The sequence below is a fragment of the Ascaphus truei genome, chromosome 1 (genome assembly GCF_040206685.1).
Source record: "Ascaphus truei isolate aAscTru1 chromosome 1, aAscTru1.hap1, whole genome shotgun sequence".
Classification (NCBI taxonomy): domain Eukaryota; kingdom Metazoa; phylum Chordata; class Amphibia; order Anura; family Ascaphidae; genus Ascaphus; species Ascaphus truei.
The window spans coordinates 379,006,357-379,022,179 of record NC_134483.1 but is presented as its reverse complement, the minus strand read 5'-3'; positions in this window follow the sequence as shown (position 1 = coordinate 379,022,179).

Below are 15,823 nucleotides of genomic sequence, written 5' to 3'. Positions count from 1 at the left end.
CTCGGCGCTGATCAGCGCTCTAGAATGGAGAAAATTTACTCCAATTCGCTCCGCCAACAAAAGTTGGCAACAATCTGGTGCTGAGCGGCGATACATAGAAAAAATTAGGCCCTTTTCCTGGCTCGGATTGATGCCGGGGTCTCCGGAGCTGATACCCATTAATTCCAGCACCGGTGGGCCCCCCCGGTATGCATCCGAGGCATGAAAAATGCATTTAAAGGCCACTTCATTACCTTAGCGGCAAACTGCTAAGGCATGAAGGGGGTTAACCAGCCGTGCCAGGTTTATTGTGGGTAGCGGGGGTGGGTGAAGGGGGTATTTGGCCCTTGGTGGCTGTTTAGGGCTTGTGGGGGGGTTGCGGGTGATCTTAACCCCTTCATGACCGTAGCGGTTAATACCGCTAAGGTCATGAAGGGGTTAAGCCTTCCCGTTACCCACCCGCAAGCCCTAAACAACCACCGTTGGGGCTAATACCCACTTCGCCCACCCCCGCTACCCACAATATAAAAAATACACACACAACAGCCCCACAATAAATAAATATATATATATATATATATATATATACAGTGTTCGACAAACCTATACATTTGCTTGCCCCGGGCGAGTGGATTTTAACCCCCCGGGGCGAGTAAATATTGGCCCAAGCAGCACACGTTTGGTACTAGGGTGGCGAGTAGATTTTTTTTGTGTGGCGAGTAGATTTTTTGGTGATTTGTCAACCACTGTATATATATATATATATATATATTATACCAACAACCCAATAAATAAATAAATATATATATATATATAATACTGAGTTAAGTTATGGTGAGTAAAAAAAGTGACAAAAACCCTCCACAGGAAAGCAAATATGCATACAGTTGTATTTGCATTATATATATATATTATATATATATATATAATATATATATATATATATATATAATATATATATATATATTATATATATATATATTATATATATAAAACATAATACTTAGTTAAGTTATGGTGAGTAAAAAAAAGTGACAAAAACCCTCCACAGGAAAGCAAATATGCAAATATAACTGTATGCTTGGACATGCAGATGAGCATACAGTTATATTTGCATATATATATATAATATAAAAGTATACATTACCGCATAGCAGCAAAAAGGGAGACAGCACTCAGGTAAATGAAAATAAATGTATTAAATACAACACATAACTCCAATGTTTCGATCCCACAGGGGGATCTTCCTCAGGGTGGTGCACTGTATTTTAATACATTTATGTGCTGTATTTAATACATTTATTTTCATTCACCTGAGTGCTGTCTCCCTTTTTGCTGCTATGCGGTAATGTATACTTTTATTATTTATATGGGACATGCACCTATTCATTATTGAATTTCTATTGGAGTGCCAGTGATTTTTTATCATATATATATATATATATATATATATATATATATATATATATATATATATATATATATATATATATATATATATATATATATATATATAATTATATATATATATATATATATAATATATATATATAGATATTATCACATGTAGAGGTATCAGTACCGTTGTTAGCCGAGCTTCAATAATCAAAAAATAAATAGATGATACCGTTCTGTGGCTAACGAAATGCTTTTATTTGTGCGAGCTTTCGAGATACACTGATCTCTTCTTCCGGCGATGTTACAATGAATGAAGCATATATATTATATATATATATATAGTGGTCGAGAAATCACCAAAAAAATACACTCACCGAACCAAAAAAATCTACTCCACCTAGTACCACACGTGTGCTGCTTGGGCCAATAGGAGCTCGCCACGATGTTAAATCCACTCGTCCGGGGAGTGCAAATGTATAGGTTTGTTGAATATATATATATATTACACCAACAACCCAATAAATAAATAAATTTATATATATATATATATATATATATATATATATATATATATATATATATATATATATATATATATATTACACCAACAACACTTATACCCCCCTAACATACAGTACATTCATGCACAGCAATGATACTATAGGCTGATGGTTGCCCTCGGGTGTTACCCTGCATTACCATTTCTGTGCCCCCCCAAATTAATTTAGAAACACAAATATTAATAAAGAAATACCCCCCCCCCTAAAACATGCACTATAGTAATGGGCACAATTACTATTATCCACATCTGGATAATAGTGAATTTGCCCTTTTAAAATACATAAAGAACAATAAATACAATAAATACATATAGCACTCACCCATGTCCGGCTGACACGATGAAGGCCATCCTCATCTTCATCACCGTCCATGCCCCCTCCGATGCTACAAAACATAAACAATAATAAAAACAGCCAATGTAATGTCCCCTAACCCCTTAATCACCATAGCGGTTATTAACCGCTATAGTTATTAAGTGGTTAACCCACCCTCGCCCACCCTGGCCTAAATACACTCCCCACTACCCCCCCACTCCGTGAGACCTAACCACCCTCACTCACCCAATACCCAGCTGGGAGGCCTACCCACATGCCCTTGGGGTCAATACCCCTTTCTCCCACCCCCAGTACCTACAATAAAAACAATACACAGCCCCACAATAAACATCATTATATTTATTAAATACATAACCCACCCCCTGTAACCCCCCATAAATACATGATTTATTATTTTACATACAGGGTTAATACCCCCAGGCCCACGGGAGTCCCCGGTGGGCTTGACGGGTCACCTCACAGACCTACAGTAGCCCAGCACCATGTTTCAAACAGGGTCTGGAGGCCTGCGAGTGGTTTACACCAGGCGCCATGGTCCACCAGGTGGTCTCCGCGGGTCACCAGGGGCCACAATTGGGTCTCCACGGTAGGCCCGCGGATGTCTGGGGGGCCCCAGGTCAGACCCACAGGTGTCTGAGGGGCCTCTGTGGTTCCCACAGGGGTCTGGGGGCCTTCGTGTGGTCCCTACGGGTCCGCGGTGCCCCCACAGAAGTTGGCCACCAGTTTTTCCACTCAGGTGTCCCCCGTGGACCGGCAGCTGTTTACCCGTGAGAAGTCCAAGGAGACCTCAGGTTGTCTCCATAGGTCCCCCACAGACCTGCGGAAACAACCCTCTATGTAAAAAAAAATAAACATGTACTATACATTAAATATATCATTCCCCCCCCCCCCCCCCAAACAAATACAGTACAGTAATGTGCAAAATAACTATTATCCAGCTATGGATAATACATTATTTGCCCATTATTAAACACATTAACTATCATAATAAAATAAATAAACTTCTACTAACCTCATCAATATGAATCCCCCTCGACAGCAAAATCCGTGTCCTCCGTTGCCAACAAAATACATAGTCAATACATTGCAGTCTGATATCAATTAACCCCTTAATCACCTTATCGGATAATAACCGCAAATGTAATTAAGGGGTTAAGGCTCCCTGGCCCGATACCCACCCTTCAACCATTCATTTGTACAGTGGCTTAATCATTCACAAGATTAAGCAATCTACAAAGAAATGGTAAAGGATATCCATGTACCAATTTAAAACATCCAATCTCAAATTGACAACATCACTTCCAAATTATAAACAAAGCCAAATGAAAATTAAAACACATCTCATAAGAGAATACAGCATGCACCTATCCAAACCAGTAAATTGCAATACAACATACAATTAAACAATGTGTACATGATACAAATAATATTTCCATCATGTACACAATAGCAATCAATTGTCCAAAACAAATACACCATTGAAAGTAAACATTAAATATAAACAAAGCAAGTAGACAATAATAAATTACCAACACACAATTTATGGCATCCGAAATACATTACAAGCAAATCTTTACAAAAAAACCCTATTCAAGATTGTTATGCAAACACAAAACCATTGCAAAAACAAATATATTTCTAACTAACACGATCATACACAATCTAAAATCACCAAATAAGCCACAATAAACAATTAAGGCAGGGTTTCAACATAAACCCATGCAATCATCATCATCTGAAATGACATAACTAATTCTACATTACATTTCACACACACAATAGTAACCAAACAGGGAAAAGACTTGTAGAGGACATGAAAAAATGCAATAAACATTTGTAAAACAACCCTTTAATAAACATGTATGTACATAGCTCCATAGGGATATATACATACATGGGCATGAAATGGACATTAAAAAAATAAATCTGACTTGTGAGAAAAAAACAAAAAAAGCAGGGAAGATGCTGAGACAGAACTAGGAAAGAGTAGAGTGATTCTGGCAGCAGCGTTTAGGATAAATTGTAGGGGAGACAGGTGAGTTGTAGGAAGGCCGGACAACAGGAGGTTCAGTAATAGAGAGGGGAGAGAATGAGGGCCTGAGTCAGAGTTTTAGCAGCCAAGCAACAGAGGAAAGGGTGTATCTTTGTAATATTGCGGTGGAAAAAGCGACAGGTTTCACAAATGTTTTGAATGTGAGAGGAGAATTTGAGAGAGGAGTCGAGTGTGACCCCTAGGCAGCATGCTTGGGCTACTGGGTGAATGGTAGTACTTCCAACAGTAATGTGGAAGGAGGTAGTAGGGCCAGTTTTGGGAGGAAGTATGAGGAGCTCTTTTTTTGCCATGTTATGTACGTTTAAGTCGGCGGAAGACCATCCATGATGATATCGCAGAGAGACATTCAGAAACTTTGGTTTGTACAGCAGGTGTAAGGTCAGGGGTTGAAAAGTAAATTTGTGTGTTGTCAGCATAGAGGTGATATTTAAACCCAAGAGATGTGATTAGGTCACCTAGAGAAAGTGTATACAGAGAAAAGAGAAGAGGTCCCAGGACAGAACCCTGGGGTAACCCCATATAGAGATTTATATAGGAGGAGGATGTGTTAGCAGAAGAGCCATTGAAAGTACGATGGGAGAGGTAAGGGGAGATCCAGGATAGAGCTTTGTTACGAATACCAAGAGTACTCAACTAAAAATGTGGATTAACTGCTCTATCCCACATGCCAAAGGGGGTACGTATTAGTTTAAACTTTGGTGCAAAGGGGTAAAACTTTGGTGCAAAGGGGTAAACCTATAAGCACATGAACACATATAGTAAGAGAAGATTCTAACTCAAGAGTCTCTATGACTTGCACTCTAAGTACATAAATGATATATAGAAGATATAGTAATCTCTGAGAATATGAATATTACCACATAGAGAATATCTATTATGATATAATTATTCTCATATGTACCACTGATTATAAAAAACAATAAAGTTTTATTTCACATCAAGTCGCCGCTAAGTGTTTTTACTACACTGGCGACACACTTTATCGCAGTGCGGCCAGATCCGCAAGCCGGGAGATTTCCCGGCTTGCTAGTGGCCGCCCCTCGGCGTGCCGCGCGTCATAGACGTGCGGTCACGCGTCTTCGGGAGCCTGCGCCCCCTGCACGCGCGTCCAGGGCTCCCCGAGGGAGCCCTGGTGTCCCGAGATCGCGGGACAGCGGCAGGGGGTTCCGGGGGACCCGGCGGACCCGGCAGCGGTAGGGAGAGCGCCCCGATTGGAGGGCGCTCTTCCGCTGCTTCGGCGCGCGCCCGTCACACTCGGGCGCGCGCCAGGCTACTGCTGCGGCACAGAACGGGCAAATGCTCGAATAAACTGTGCCGCAGCAGTATTTACAGTGTTATTTAAAATCCCCCTGATATAGACCATCCAGCCAACATTTAATATAAAGGTGCGTGACCATAATTCATTGGAGCATATGGTAGATAACATTATTACAGCTACAGTACTGCTATTTGATCCAGCTGTTTCACAGTGGTCATATATTCCCAACTTGAATCGTTTGGTAATATTATTGTGTGTCCGGTAATTATCATCCACACATGTTTTACCATCTAATCTCTAGACTCAGTTGGATTTAAAGAAACTGGTTAGCTGGTTTGTATAGCTTATCTGATAATATGCGACCGATTCGCTTATTCACCCACTATCACAGGATCAATCCTATCACAGTATACACAACACTACAATAGCCTCTAAGGTACTGTAGGTAAATATATTCATCCACAAGAGACCGCTGGTATCTATGCTGTTAACACTGCTACCGGTAATATGCACGACCGGTACACCCTGGCTATGCCATATAAATATAAGCTGTTATATCTAATGACACCAAATGTAACCAAGTCAGCAGCACCGTAGATGTAATAATTTTAGCAGTGCATTAGTCACAAAACTTAGGTAGCATCATACGACCTTATCCTCATACAGCAGCTTCTCTCACGTGTCTATACCTGAATACCAAGAGTATGTAGAATGTGAAAGCGAAGAGGGTCCACGGTGTAAAATGCTGCAGAGAGGTTAAGTAATATTTGCAGAGTGTAATTACCTCTGTCTTTGGCAGCATGGATGTCATTAATTATTTTAGTGAGGGCTGTTTCAGTGGAGTGAGCAGTGCAGAAGCAAGATTGTAGAGGGTCTAGGAGAGAATAGGTGTTGGGAAAATGGAGCATGTGAGAGAATTCAAGGCGTTTAGAGGCAGAAGGCAGGAGGGAGACAGGTCAATAGTTAGAAAGACAGGTAGGGTCAAGCTTGCTGTTTTTGAGTAATGGTATAACTGTTGCATGTTTGAAGGAGGAGGGAAAGGTACGAGAGTAGAGGGAGGAGTTAAAAATGTGTGTGAGCATAGGGATCATAGTAGGAGCAAGAGGTTGTAGGAGTTGGGAGGGAATGGGGTCAAGAGGGAAGTGGTACAGGGAGAAGAGGAGATCAACCTGAGACAGCGGAAAAAGAGTTAAGGAAAGTAGGAAGAGCGTTAGGAAGCTGTGTAGGATGGGAAGAGGAAACAGAGGGAATGTTCTGAGGTATGCATTCCACATTTTCCTTAAAATAGTTAGCAAAGTCCTGAGGTGATATGGAGGAAGAAGAAGAGACAGCTGAGGGTGGTTTGAGTAGAGAGTCAAAGACAGAGAAGTGTTAGTGTGGGTCAGACTTGTGCGTGTTGATTCGTGAATAAAAATAGGTTTGTTTAGCCTGTTAGTGGGCAGAGTAGAAAGAGGATAGCATACATTTGTAGTGAAGGAAGTCTGCGAAAATGTGAGATTCCTCCTCCAGAGGAATTCAGAGGAATGAGTGGAGAAATGCAGCATGCACATGTGGGAATTTAGCCAGGGTCTGGGGTTAGAAGGGCGAGGACGGCAGAGAAAACACAGGGCATGTAGATCAAGAGTGGAGGATAAGGCAGAGTTGTAGTTCCTGACCAGGTTGTCAGGGTCTGGAGCAGAATTGAGAGAGGAGAGGGAGGAGCGTAAAGTGGATTCAAAGGCTGGTAGGTAAATTGAGAGCAGGTTGCTGCAGAAATGAGGGGTAGATGGAGATGGAGAAGGGGAGAAGCGAGAGAGAAAATGAGATGAGATGATGGTCAGCGAGAGAAAATGGAGAAATCAGAGAGAGAAAAGTTTTTAGTGAAAACCAGGTCTAGATAGTGGTCATCCTTGAGGGTGCTGGCTGCAGTCCACTGTTGAAGGCCAAAAAAAGAGGTTAGAGAGAGAAAGTGGGAAGCCGAAGAGGGAGGGGTCATCAATGGGGCAGTTGAAGTCCCCAACGAGAAAAGCAGGGGAGTCTGATGAGAGAAAGAAAGAGAGCCAGGATTCAAAGTGAGAAAGAAAGGCAGAAGGGGGATGAGTAGAGCTAAGTGGGTGATAGATGACCACCACATGGACTGGGAGAAGAGTGAAGATCTGGACAGTGTGAGCTTCAAAGGAGGGAAAAGCATGAGAGGATAGGTTCACTAATGGCAGATAGAGGAGAGGAGGAGCACCATGCCTCCACCCCTGCTATCATGTCACAGAGTGTGTGAGAAAGAAAGGCTACCATAAGAGATGACAGCTTCCAGAGGAGAGTCAGTCTGAGTGCGCCAGGTCTCAGTTATAGCAAATAGGAGCAGAGAGTGAGAGAGAAAAATGTCGTGCACAGAGAGGAACTTGTTAGAAAGGAAGCAAGCATTCCAAAAGGCACAGGAGAAAGGGAGAGAAGAGGGATGGCTGCAAGGGATGGGTATGAGGTTGAAGGGGTTGACACCAGAAAGAGTAGAAGATGCATTTGGCAGGCGAAGACGAGAGCATGTAGAAATAATGCAGGGACCAGGATAGGGAGAGATATCCACAGAAGCATGGACGAGAAGCATGGATAGGAAGATAATGTGTGAGGATGATTTGTAGGGGTGTGTTTTAGTGCAGGGGGTATAGCTGTATAGTGACAGAGGGCGCAGGTAAGAAAGTAGTTCATGTGAACTGAGAAGTGGCAAAGAAAGGAGATATATGAATAGAGCTGGAGACATGAGGCTGGTAGAAAGAAGTGCATAATTTGAAAAGAAGTGAGGCAAATATAAATAATAAAGGCGGCATCACAGCAAGTGCTGAGATGTGCAGTCTGAGGATAGATAATATCCTCATTTCCAGTGTAGATAAAATTCAGGAATCAGGGCCAGTAGGTGTTGTCCTCTTGTTCACTCCTTTTGAACCCTCTTTTAAATTCCAGAATGCATGCTACTTTAAACTTTGCTACTTCAAACATGGGCTGCAAACACAGCAAGGGCTGCTATGTCTGCAGTTATAAAGGCCTAATACGTCACCTGACTGAATTAAGTTCAGCCCAGCCGACTTAATTAGCACATGTGAGGCACATTAAAACAAATGGTTTTTCTAAACAGGGTGTTGTCCTGCCTAAGTGTAAAAGTTGAATTTAATTAAGAGACACATCCAGGGGTGATTGGAGACAGAATTAAAATATGGGTTTTTAACCTAGATTGTTACAAAATACATATGCTAAAATACACACATCAAGGGGTGATTGGAGACAGGATTCAAATATGGGTTTTTACCTGAGAAGAGAAGAAGAAGATATCTATTAGGGTAAGAGATGAGTCCAGTAATCCAATAGCCCCACTTTTAAACTCCTGCAATGCATGCTACTTTCAATTTGGCTATTTCAAAAATGGGCTGCACTATAGTAATTAAGGGGTTAATACCCCTCCCTCGCTACCCACCCGGTAGCAGCCTAACCACCCGCGCAAGAGTACCTACAGTACCCACACCCTCTACCCATTGATTGGCATAGTGTACACCATGCCCATATAATATGGGCTTGATTAGTCACTGTGAAAAGAGTGGAGATGAGCGCATGTAAGGAGAAGGAACATAAAACAATAAATTGGTAAAAATTGACGGGTGTATATAAACGGCAGGGTGAGGGGTGATGATACTATAGATACACGGGCACATGTGAGCAGGATCCCTCAGCATTGTCTTTGATGTTCTTAGTCTGGTCACGAAGTGGGATCATCTACTGGAACGGATACTGGCTTGCGTGGGTCGCTTGCTGATATTTTCTAATAGCCGTATGTTCTGGCTGATAAGAGCCGTGGTGAACACACAAGAGACACACTGTCAGGATTGCCTAGACCTCCTGCCTAGCCATAGCTTCCTTGTCCACTGGGTGTGCTGCTGTCTTCTGTTGGCTCTGGGTTCCTCTGTCTGTCTGTCTTCTTGTTGCTTCTGTCTCTGTCCTTTATAGCTTGCTTCCTGTCTGTTGCTTTTGCCTTTGCTTGCTAGTCAGACTCCTACAGTATGCTCATGCCTGTCTTTGATCCTGACCTGTTTCCTGTACCTGTACCTGTATTGTAGTCTGCTCACAGTAAAGGTCCTTGCTAGTAATCTGGCTTGTCCCTGGTTATTCCTGCTCCCCGGTCTCAGTCCCTGCTCCCTGTTCTTAGTCCCTGTCCTGCCCCGCCTGTCCTGTTCCAGTCTCCTCGTTGCCGACCTCTGCTTGTACCTAACTTCGTTGCCTGCCGCCTGCCTCGGACCCCTGCTTGTACCTGACTTCGCTGCCTGCCGCCTGCCTCGGACCTCTGCTTGTGACCCCTACTACGCTCGTGCTGTTCCGGCCACCGAGATCCTACCCGCCACAGGAGTCTCCCGTGACAGAAAGCAAAGGCCACTTCTGGATCTCGCTGGAACAGATTCTTCTTCTGCCTGCACCCTTTCCTGCCTGCTGCAGCAGACCACATCCGCATGGTTGAAGATAAGTACTTTCGTTTCTTTTTTGGAAATCCAAGTTGGGATTTTGAAAGGTTTTTTTTGTTGCTGCTAAGTGTTCTGCAAGAATTATTGCGTTCATAACGAAAAAACATTTTTTCTGAGACTAGAACTGTTGCTACCGACTATTGCAGCTTTCTTTGAGATGTTTATTTTTGCAAAGGTTTCTGCAGGGTTTTTTGTGCCACTTTCTCCCTGAGAAGAATTCCCTTTTACAAAAAAAAACAAAAAAAAAAAAAACCCTCCCTGCAGTACCTGTTTTTGCCATTTTCAGACTTTCATTACCTGGACAAGAATTGTCTCTGCATTGTGGGTGGGCCACTGCAGATTTTCAGACTCACATTTCTATTTAAGACGGTTACCTTGATTTACTGCTGTTCACAGGGTCTTCATTTCAAAAGACAAAAGTGCTCCCATTATTTTGTTGCTACATGCTTTGATTTTCTTTCATCTATAGTTTTTCATATGATTGGTTCTAAGGTTTCAGGTTTACCTGCAAGTTCCCCTAAAGTTTGTTTCTCTGCAACTTATGATATCCCTACGCCTGATATCAAAGGTTTCAGATTTGACTGCAGGGTTCTCTGTCTGATATTCCTATGTCAAAAGTTTCAGATCTAACTACAAGTTTTCTCTGGATTAGTTTCCTGCTGTCTATGATATTTCTATGCCTGATATCAAAAGTTTCAGATTCAACTGCAGGTTTTCTTTGTCTATATGATATCCCTACGCCTGACGCATAAAGATTTAGATGTAACTGCAGGTTTTCTTTGTCTATATGATATCCCTACGCCTGATGCATAGAGATTTAGATGTAACTGCAGGTTTTCTTTGTCTATATGATATCCCTACGCCTGATGCATAAAGATTTAGATGTAACTGCAGGTTTTCTTTGTCTATATGATATCCCTACGCCTGATGCATAAAGATTTAGATGTAACTGCAGGTTTTCTCTGTCTGTATGATATCCCTACGCCTTATGCCTAAAAGATTCAGATATAACTGCAGGTTTCTCTGTCTATGTTTTTTACTTGCATTTATAATCTCTGTGACTGATGTTAAAGTCTCAAAGGGTCAGCTCTCCTATCTTGTGTCTCTCTGTGTCTAATATTCCTGTTGTTGATTCTAATGCTTCTGCTTTAAAAACACATTTCCTCTTTACTGGTGTCTTAGGAAGTGTGGTTTAATTATGGCTCCCACTCAAACAGTCTTGAGCAGTAAATGTGAACACAGTACCACTGATTCTTCAGAACTTCTCAAAGCAAGGAAGAAGAAAAAGAAGGGAGGCATTACTGTGGAAGTTGCAGAAGGAATTAAGAATGAAAATTTAACCTCAGAGTCTGCATTTGATGAAAGAGATATGCTGCAGCTTAAGGCAACTCACAGACGTATCCCAGGAATAGTGGAAGAAAAGAAAGATGCCCCTACTCAGACGCTGCAAGCTGCACAGAAAGCGATTGATTGTCTTTATGAACGTTTAGATAAGGAGCAAGAGGCCAAGACTGCACTACAAAGCTGTCTATCTTCAGCAATTGCTAAGTGTGTTCTCCAGGAGAAAGAAAAAGAGCAGTTGGAGAGGGACAAGGTGATCCTGTCAAGCAAGCTGGAGAAGGCCTATGCTGATAATGCCCAGTACCAGAGTTTCATGGCTCAAGTTGGCGCAAAACTGGAAGCCTCTGAGGAGAAGAATTGCCATTTCAACACAGAAATACGTTCTTTGAGAGAGATCTTCGAAGGGTTAAATAGCAGTTTTGAAATGGTAACCCAGGAGTGCAAGAATCTCTATGTCCAAGTCAGTGAAGGAGATAAGAAACTCCATGAATTAGGAGAGGAGAAGAAACAGTTGGCCCAGGAAAAGCTAGACGTGCAGACAGCACTGCAGAATGCAGAGAGAGTGCTGCAAGAAGAACGTGTCTCCCTGGAGCGGCGCACACAAGCAGAAAATATGCTGCAGAGTCAGCTGCGAGAACTGCGTACACATCTGCAGGACACCAAAGAGAAATGGGTAAATGCTGAAGAAAAGCAGCGAGTTCTGCAGGAAGAAAGTTTCCAGACTGCCTACAAAATAAGTATGATGCAAGATTATTTGAGTACCCAGTGTGTCCCCAAAGAACAGCATGAGGAGCTGAAGGCCACACTGAGCATAACCAGAGCCTCGCTGGAGGAAGAGCTAAAGCTAGCAGCTGAACACACATCTCAGCAGCTCACAGCGCTGCAGGCGCAGATCGCTGAGCTCAAGACACAGCTTGCCACAAAGGAGGAGAGAGAGAAGGTTTCCGTCTGTCAAGTGGCTGGCCTGACAAAGCGCTATGAGGTCAAAATGGCCGATGCCTGCAAATTATTGGACCACACAGCCCGTGATAAGGTCCGGCTGCAGCTGGAGCTGGACAATGCCCGGAAGGAGTACCGGCAGCTGCAGATCAGAAATGAAGAAGATGAAACATATTTAAGCTTTACTCTGAGTCAGCTGGGAGATATGGAGTCGCGACTCAACTCCAAAGAAGCCGAACTGACAACTGCATTGAGTGGGAAAAGAAATGCAGAAGGACAGCCTCAAGAGCTGAAAAATCAAATAGCTGGTCTTAATCAGACTTTAGGTGATACCACAAAACGGCAGTCACAAAAGGAGACCATGGAGCGTGAATTCTATGTTCCCACTTACACATGTGAAATGTCTGCACCCGTCATTGATGCCCACATTCCTGATGTCCATGCCTCTGCAATGGATTTGAGCGTATCCATTGGGAAGTTCCAGATTCCAAAACTAAAAGAGATATATTGGTCACAAAAAGAGACCACGGAAAGTGAATATGTCCCCTCTGCCGCATGTGAAGAGCCTGATGTATCTGTGTCCGATGCCCCTGCTATGACGTTAGACGGATCCCTGGTGAAGTTCCTTGCTATGCCTAATATTCTTGATGCTGATGCCAACGCTCTTGCGATAAAGATAAATGCACCTCTCACAGATTTCCCATCAGCACTTGACGTACACATTAAGTTGGCCTTCCATCAAGATTTCCCTGAAGAGCCTGGAAGGTTGTCCGGAGTTGTTGCTGATCCCTATGTTCCTGCAAAACTTGGAGTGTTGTCCGAAGGCCATCGTGAGTCGGCCTTCCATCAGGGACACCTTGCTAAACCAGGAGGGTTGTCAGGAGGATCTACTGGCTTCTCTGCCCCTGCTTTTGGGTTGAACGCACCCATTTGGAGGTTCCTTGCTGCACCAAATGTACCTGTGGAGTACCCTCTGCCCACTGACAAGCCACCAGAGGTGGGTCACCTTGAGTCGCCATTTCATCAAGGCCTCCGGGAAGAGCCTGGAGGATCGTCCGGAGAACGCTCTTGAGAGGGGGGAGTAATGTCAGGATTGCCTAGACCTCCTGCCTAGCCATAGCTTCCTTGTCCACTGGGTGTGCTGCTGTCTTCTGTTGGCTCTGGGTTCCTCTGTCTGTCTGTCTTCTTGTTGCTTCTGTCTCTGTCCTTTATAGCTTGCTTCCTGTCTGTTGCCTTTGCTTGCTAGTCAGACTCCTACAGTATGCTCATGCCTGTCTTTGATCCTGACCTGTTTCCTGTACCTGTACCTGTATTGTAGTCTGCTCACAGTAAAGGTCCTTGCTAGTAATCTGGCTTGTCCCTGGTTATTCCTGCTCCCCGGTCTCAGTCCCTGCTCCCTGTTCTTAGTCCCTGTCCTGCCCCGCCTGTCCTGTTCCAGTCTCCTCGTTGCCGACCTCTGCTTGTACCTAACTTCGTTGCCTGCCGCCTGCCTCGGACCCCTGCTTGTACCTGACTTCGCTGCCTGCCGCCTGCCTCAGACCTCTGCTTGTGACCCCTACTACGCTCGTGCTGTTCCGGCCACCGAGATCATACCCGCCACAGGAGTCTCCCGTGACACACACACACATAGGGAGGTCCAAAGTGAGTAAACAGACAAAGCTAAAACACACTAGGGTGTTACTAGCCAAAGTGAATAAATAAAAGAATACACTCACACGGGCTTGTGAGAGTGATGACAAGTAGGGCAACTGTTTGCAGCGTGTGGTCCACTGTGGGTGGTAACTTTATCTGCGGCCTTGGTATCTTGCAGTAAAACACAGGGAACAGACACACATATGGAGATCCAGAGTGAATGAAAGGACAGAGATTTTAACCACACTATGGTGTTAAGAAAATAAATAGTAAAATAAACTCACACGGGCTTGTGTGAGTATAGGTGATGAGGGCAAAGGTTTGCAGTGTGGGATCCACTGTTATTGCTGTATCTGCAGTCACACAGTTTGAACTCGGGGTAGTTGATAATCAGGCAGTTGGAAAGATAAAAAATGATTTTATTAAACAAATAAATTAAAAGCTCAAAGACTTACATCAATAATGTAGTCTCCGTGGCTAGAACAAGTTCTGGTAGCAGTAAGTCCCTTTATCCACGTCCGAGTGCAGGGCTGTGTTCCAGAGGCTGGAAGCAGTTATGGGAGCAGTTGCAGGTCAAAAAGGCTCCACGCTATACCTCGAAAGACGCGTTTCGGAAAGTCAATTTCCTTTGTCAGGTTCAGGTGATAGCATGGAGTATCTGGAGCTTTAAGTACATTTCAAATGCTGGGCAGATCAGCTGCAGTCCATAAAAGAAGATTACAAGCGTTGATTCCATCTGGCGCAGATTCTGTTGCGCTGTCAGTCGCGCCATGATGTGCGCATGCCTAGTGCGCCGGGGATGTCGCGTTCACGGAGGGCATCTGCGCATGCGTTGAATGTGGTGACGTCAATCGGAATGACGTCCTGGTCAGGGATATACAGATGCCGTACGCCACTGGGAGCAGAGTAAAAATAAAACAGACAGCAGAGTGATATGGCAGAGTGTCTTTGGCAGAGTGTTAATGCCAATCAAAGTAAATATTGATGCAATTAAAGCACATAATGCATATTTGATAATACATAGAAAAGAATAAAAAAAGGATAATGGCAGTACAAAGAAATGGGTAAAAAAAAGGGGGGGGGCTCATATAAAAGAGTATTGGATATAAAAAGTGCATTCTTAATTTATAAAAACGAAGCGATGTCGATATCTGATTTCAGACCTCCTGGGGCCAATGTCTTGAGTTTGTAAATCCAGAATGTTTCTTTACGGGATAGTTTTAACATTCTGTCTCCACCTCGCCAGCAAGAAGGTACTTGTTCGATTGCACGGTACAGTATATCAAACCTGTCACATCGCTATTGTGTTTGGTTTGAAAATGTTTGGGTACTGTGAGTCTGAAGTTGTTTCCTTATATTGCCCATGTGTTCCAGTATGCAGACGCGTAGTGGTCTACTTGTGCGTCCGACATACTGGAGACCACATGGGCATTCGAGCATATACACAACAAAGCGGCAGTTGATAAACTGTTTCATTGTAAATTTCTCGCCAGTTATTGTAGACTTAAAATGCATTTTTTCTTTTGAACCATGATGGCATGCTTTGCATGTTTGGCACTTGTGGAAACCTAGAATTTCATTGAGCCAGGAGATCTTAATACTGGTACTTGATTTATTAAAAACACTTGGCGCAAGTTGATTTTTAATATTATCATCCTTTTTAAAAAATTATTCTTGGGTTTTTCGGTATATGCTCTTTTAAAACTGGATCACCTCTAAGTGGTGCCAGTGATGCTTAAGAATTTTTTGTATTTTATCTGCGTCTTAATTATATTTAGTTAAAAAAGGGGTCACAGGAGGCGGAGCTTGGGAGCTGTGGTGCATGGATGCTTGTTAGCTGAGCTCCAGC